We start from the raw sequence: 7,011 nt of genomic DNA on the forward strand, positions 1-7,011 counted from the left end.
GGAAGGGAGCCATAGAGTGACGTGTAAGTGACTCGTGTTTGGTCTTCCTTATTGAACTTGCGCTAAAGCTTTCATAAGTTGAATAATGTCCTCTAGGTTTTTATCATTAATCTGATGGAATTGTGTCATGGTGTTTGAATTGATGTTAAGTGGACACAGAGACAACACATTTGCTGTTCCTGATGCAGAGGCACTGACTGCTTGTCTGATTTTCTGAATTTTGTCAGTGAAGGAGGCAAAATCATTGCACGCCCTGGTGGATAGAAATTCAGAGGCTACTGACACTGGGGGGTTAGTTAGTCTGTCGACGGTAGCAAACAAGGGACGTGCGTTGTTTTTGTTTTTGGTAATGATGTCAGAGAAGAACGATTGTCGTGCGTTTTTCAATTCCAAATTATAAAGGCCAAGTCTCTCTTTATAGATTTCAAAGTGAACCTGGAGATTTGTTTTTCGCCACCTGCGTTCAGCTTTTCGACATTCTCTTTTTTCTGCTCTCACGGTCATGGCCTTTCTCCATGGAGATATTTTCTTGTCAGACACTTCCTTTACCTTAGTTGCAGCAACCTGCTCTCGCCTAAAGCGGATCAAGACTCCTAGAAAGCTATTGTTAAGGTCTGGTCCAGTTAGCAACACATCGTTAAGAGACACTCCTAGATGTTTGGCGCTGGAGTCAAACACGACTCTAATCTGTCCTGGCTTGCGGGGGTGATACACTCCAAATGTTGGGAGGTACCAGCACTCTTCTCCTTCTGCCAGTGATGGAGCCAGCTCTGCGTGATCTTGATCGAATATCCTTTGCATGAAGGTGACGAAGTGTTGCTTCATTTCGGCCTTTCTTTCGAGAGTACGGCGAAGATAATTAAAGCATTTGACAGCTAACCCCCTGTTGTTAGGCAGACGTGCTCTCGATGTGCGGAAAGGGAGTGGAGCTTCCCAGCTGTTTCCTTCATCGATAAACATCTCTTTATCCATAAGGTTGATGAACTGCTTGTCCTCGATAGACAATGCAACATTGTTGTCGTCCTCTGTGCTTTGGAAGATATAACTACCCAAGGAGTCATCTTTGGTGCGCGAAGCTGGACCACTAGATAGCTGTGAACTGTACGGGTCAAAGGAACTGCGGAACCCATGTTTGCTCTCTGTGAGTTTATCTTTCAGAGTAAGGTGGTTTGGACAGGGCATGAAGTGAGAGTGACGCCCATTCTCGAGGATGTGAGTGCGGAACACTCTTGCATCTGTGGGTTTGTGAGCTGAGCCTCGACAGGCTTCACCAATGATGACCCAGCCAAGATCTAAGCATTGGGCATATGGTGCGTTATTGGGTCCATTGCACTGGTCTCTCACCTTATGAACTTGTAAGACATCCCGCCCAAGGAGAAGAAGGATCTGAGCCTCTGGATCAAGTGGTGGAATGTGCTGAGCAATGGAGTGGAGGTGAGTGTGACATTTAGCCACCTCTGGTGTAGGTATCTCTGACCTGTCTTCCGGAATGTAGTTGCATTCTATGAGAGTCGGGAGATTAATGCTGAGATTTCCGTCCAAAGGTTGTGCAATGAAGCTTGTGGCTCTCCTTCCAGACATCTCAGTAAGACCAGCGCATGTCTGCAGTGTGTAGGGGGTATCTGTGCCTTCAACACCAAAGAGGTCAAAGAACTCTGATCTGGCGAGTGATCGATTGCTTTGGTCATCAAGGATAGCGTAGAGTCTCACTGACCTGTCAGGTCGTCCCTTAGGATGCACTGTGATGAGACAGATCTTTGAGCAGGAGCATGGCCCGTTATTTTCTCCACAGACCTCCGTACACTTAGAGTTCACTGTCGGAGATGACTCAGTGTCATCCTCCCCGCCGTTCTCTGCCTCAGGGTTCTGGTTATGCCATGGAGCTGGCCCAGGATAAAGAGCTGCTATACAGATGTAGCGCTCCATTTCAGACGCCTACCCGTGCGGGTCCGTGATCGGCACTGGGTGGGCCCCTGCTGAAAAGGAAAACCCCCCCGCAGGATTTGAAACGCCCCCTTGATAAATACATTTAATTATAATGAAACCAGCTGCAATGGATCATGGATCCACCAGGGGGAGCCGTGATTAAAAAGCTGCCACACTGGAACTCATGTGAAATAAACAGCTGATCTACAGGTATCTGATATCGCGGATATTTGTTAAGATCCATATGTCACGGATAGGATCATATTCTGTGCTAAATAAGAGACATGTAATCATTTACTAAACATCTCCATGTTTTTATTTAACAAAATCATGTTTAATTCACGTTGGCGTAAGTAAAAACCATCGCTATGTTTTTAGATCAGGAAATGCATCCAGGCTCAAACAAACGATTTTCATTCATCATCCTCACGATCATTTAATGCATCATATGTTCGCGAATTGAAATGAATGCACTAATACATGTAGGGCAATTCACCCTACATTTAATCATTCAAACAAAAATTATATTTTGTTTATTTTTAACGAAATAAATGTGGTTTAATCCATCATGAAATTAATAGGCCTATCTATATATTTTATACTATACTTGTACTGCTTACCGTTTTCATACTTTATATATCTTAGCATATTCTCACACTGTTCATACTGCTCACAGGCTGATACAGTATCTAGTGTATTCATACCCCTCATATGTTATTCTGTAGATTGTGTACATTACTTTTCACTTTACTGCTTGTTGCTCCTGGTTAGAAGCTAAACTACATTTCGTTGTCTCAGTAGGCTACCTGTAATATGTGCAATAACAATAAAGTTGAATCTAATCTTGAGCAGGAACAAATGTATTTACTTAGTACATATCTGACATTAACGATTAAACACATTTGTGCATTCTTTATGAATGCAAACCAAGCCGACTCCGGAGGAAATCATATTTCGTTTATTTTTAACGAAATAATCCACATAATTTACTGTGTTTACTGTAGTATTGTTTAACTTGAAGGTGCCTGATGTGAACATTTCCAGAATGTATTGTCTTAACTTTTTAAATGCCTCTGTGATGTGCTGCTACCCATTTTCCCCTCGGGGACTAATAAACAAATACTATATATTGAAGGTCTATTGAATGGCCTTTGTATGTATTCAGTACAGTCTAGCCCAACCATTTACACCTTCCTTTTTCCCCGTCAAGAGTTTGAATTGGAGAAAGGTAATCGATGGTGCTTTTAAAGCCTATTGCATAATAACTGTGTGATTTATATTGCTTTTCAAATGCATGTGGCCACCCATTTACACTGCTCTTCCCGTCAAGAAGACTGTATGAATAGAACTTAGTTAGATCACTTTACATTTCTGCGAATTAATTTTTAATCACACACGTCTCCCCACCCCGAAAATAAAAAGAGGAAACTATTTTCAAGTTAAGTTTTCACTGAAAAGTCTATGTTAAAAAGCCTCCATCACCTTAATTCATGTAATAAAAACAAAAGCACATTGGCTGATTTTGGACCCCCTCACTAGCCTACTTTAATTAAATGTTTGATAAGTGCATGCAGATCACAGTACAGCTCAAGAATACTGTATGAATATAAATTAGTTAGATCACTTTACATTTCTGCAAATTAATTTTTAATCACACACGTCTCCCCGTCCCGAAAATAATAAAGAAAATCAAAAGAGGAAACAATTTTCAAGTTCAGTTTTCAACGTTTTATTTAAAATAACTGACATAACACACACCATGCTGCAGCCTATCTGCTGCGGAAACCAGGACGAGCTATTTCGGGATCTGTTTTTCTGGGGCTCCTCAGTCTCTCGTTTACCCAGCTCCGGATCTTATGCCACTGGTCAATGTTCAGATTTGGGAACCGATTGGAAACATAGGACTCAATCTGTTGCTTCACATTGAGGGGAAGAGGCATTTTCCCATTGGTCCCAGTCCAGTTGGTTATTTTCACCATTCTCCCATATGTTACAAATGGCGTTATGGCCATGAACATATTAGCAGCATAGATCTCAGGGCGATGCTGTCCCTTAAAAAAGCTGTCCTGATAAAAACATTCCTCTCGTTCTGAGGAAACAGCCCTGGTGGGTTCATCAGGAGTGACCGCCGACCCTGGAGTGACCGCCAACCGTGGAGTGACCACTGGCACTGGAATGACCGGTGGCAATGGTGTTGCCGCCAACACCAGTATGGGAGTGAACGGGGTTGTCGCTTCTGGCTCCAGAGGCTGTGGGTCTTCTTCGCCCACATGGTACCCAAACAGTCTTCGCCTGGGTTGGTACAGGCTGGTGTCCAGCTGCGTGTCCAGCGGTTCCTGCTGTGCTGGTGGGGTCCCTCTTTCAATATTTGAAAGTCTTTGAGAAAGAGTCTCTAGTGCCAACCTTGTGGAAGCCCGCTCTGACTCTGCAGTCTCCAGTGCCGACATAATGGAAGCCCGCTCTGACTCTGCAGTCTCAAGTGCCAACCTCATGGAGGCCCGCTCCTGAATCAGGGCGGACAATTGTGCCTCCGTTGCGGTCAAACGGATTTTAATAGCGCGGATTTCTGCGTCACCCAATCCAGCCGTGCATGTGGCAGACACCGGGAGCAGATTAAGTGTGATGGCCTGATAGGAAACAGAACAAAAATATGAATACCAGTGGTCACATGGAAATAAACAATATATTTTATAGCAGAGAGATGGTGTAAATATTAATGATTGACAATGAGGGATAATAGTACGTACCGCTTTCTTTTTAACTAGTCTGACTTTGCTAGCTTTTTTGGGCGCAGGGCTTTCAGACGGCTTCTTTTTTTTTGCAGCCACCTGCGGGGTGGACTTGAAGGGAGAGCTTCGTTTTGCCTATGAATACAGAATATAACACAATTAGACATAAGCACAGGTGAAATGAAAAAATAATCACACATACAGTAGGTCTAAAGGGCAGAGTATAGGTTATTAACAATCTGTCAGCTCACCTGTGCAAGACGTGGTCTCTGGGACTGGTAAAAATTGGGAGCTTCCATTCTTCCTCGATTCTCACAAAGAAAAAACTTTGTGCGTTGTGCCAAAAGCAAGTTATGCACTCTATTTATCTGTGAATCCTACATGGTGTTCGTTTCACCTGGAATGCTATTGGTGCGTCTAGTTTGGGCATACAGCCACACCCACTTGTGTAGGCTATTAATTAGCGTGACCAGCTTCTGGAATCCACGATTGCCTATGACAGCAAGGATGACGCGCATCAACAGAGAGAGGTCCCAGCAGGTCCGTGTCATGCGGGCAAATGGAAAATCAACCAGAGAAATCCAAGAACTCTTTGCAAGCCTTGGGATCGAAGTTTCACAGAGCACTCTGCAAAATCACTTTCAGGAGAAACCACCCATCCGCTCAGGTCCAAGGAAACTCCAACAGTAAGTAGCCTATACCTTATTTAATAGTATGGCTATACTCTGTAGCACATATCGTAAACAGCTGACATGTCACAGTTCTGCATTTCCCTGATGGCTTTTGTCTTTTTCTTTTACAGCAATATCGTGACTGCGATCGAAAATGCGACAAAGGCTGACAACGAACTCACGCCATTGATTGTGCAAAATAAAGGTGGACATAGTGGAAAGTAAAATTGACCTTGTCATCAGGTTCTATAAAGTACTTCAATAAAAATACAAAATAATGTATGTGTACGTGTTTTACTGAACGAGCTGTACTGTGATCTGCATGCACTTATCAAACATTTAATTAAAGTAGGCTAGTGAGGGGGTCCAAAATCAGCCAATGTGCTTTTGTTTTTATTACATGAATTAAGGTGATGGAGGCTTTTTAACATTTTCAGTGAAAACTTAACTTGAAAATAGTTTCCTCTTTTTATTTTCGGGGTGGGGAGACGTGTGTGATTAAAAATTAATTCGCAGAAATGTAAAGTGATCTAACTAAGTTCTATTCATACAGTCTTCTTGACGGGAAGAGCAGTGTAAATGGGTGGCCACATGCATTTGAAAAGCAATATAAATCACACAGTTATTATGCAATAGGCTTTAAAAGCACCATCGATTACCTTTCTCCAATTCAAACTGTTGACGGGAAAAAAGGAAGGTGTAAATGGTTGGGCTAGACTGTACTGAATACATACAAAGGCCATTCAATAGACCTTCAATATATAGTATTTGTTTATTAGTCCCGGGGGGGAAATGGGTAGCAGCACATCACAGAGGCATTTAAAAAGTTAAGACAATACATTCTGGAAATGTTCACATCAGGCACCTTCAAGTTAAACAATACTACAGTGAACAATTAACACAGTAAATTATGTGGATTAAATCACATTTATTTCGTTAAAAATAAACGAAACAGTATAAATACACTAGATATCCACAGCAGCCCAGCCTGTGAGCAGTATGAACACCAATGAGCGCTCAGCTCGAGATACCAGCGAGTCGAGAGAGAGAATGATATCTGCATTTTCTCTTTTGGTTTGATTAGGACACATCCTGGGGATTGTGTTTACCAACATTGACCAGACCGTTCACCAGCCCCCACCCCCCATGTTGCCTATGCTGTCCTGTGTTGCGAACTCTTTGTTTAAAACGAATTGGCCATCGGAATGTGTGGAGGAATTCTCCCAAGGGTCACATTCCACAGCTCTCCCCCCCCCCCCCACTCCTGTGATCTCCCATCCCCCAGTCTGTAGGTTTGTGTTTGCATATTTCTATCCCGTAATTCATACTGGTCCTCTCACGCACATACATTCTCATTACAGTATACATACATAGGCTATATGAGTCCGTGTATCTACGGACCATTTGTTTTTCTTTATTAAAAAAGTAAACGGAAGAGCGTCTGAGAGGCGTTTTTGCCCTTTTGCTTGTTACCTTACTAAATGGTCTAATGGTCAGTGGAGCGAGGGGGGAGGCCCGTGAAACTCGCGGAAGTGATTTCAAAACAAAAAGCACTCGTTTGCTTGGAACAAAGAAAACGGCCAAGACACACATTGAGTCCAGAAAATGAATGTTATTAAGGGCTGTAAATATAATAAGCCTGTGTCTAAAATTGACAACAGGCTTATTATATTTACAGCCCTTAA

Source organism: Gymnodraco acuticeps, unplaced genomic scaffold, assembly GCF_902827175.1.
Source record: "Gymnodraco acuticeps unplaced genomic scaffold, fGymAcu1.1, whole genome shotgun sequence".
Taxonomy (NCBI): domain Eukaryota; kingdom Metazoa; phylum Chordata; class Actinopteri; order Perciformes; family Bathydraconidae; genus Gymnodraco; species Gymnodraco acuticeps.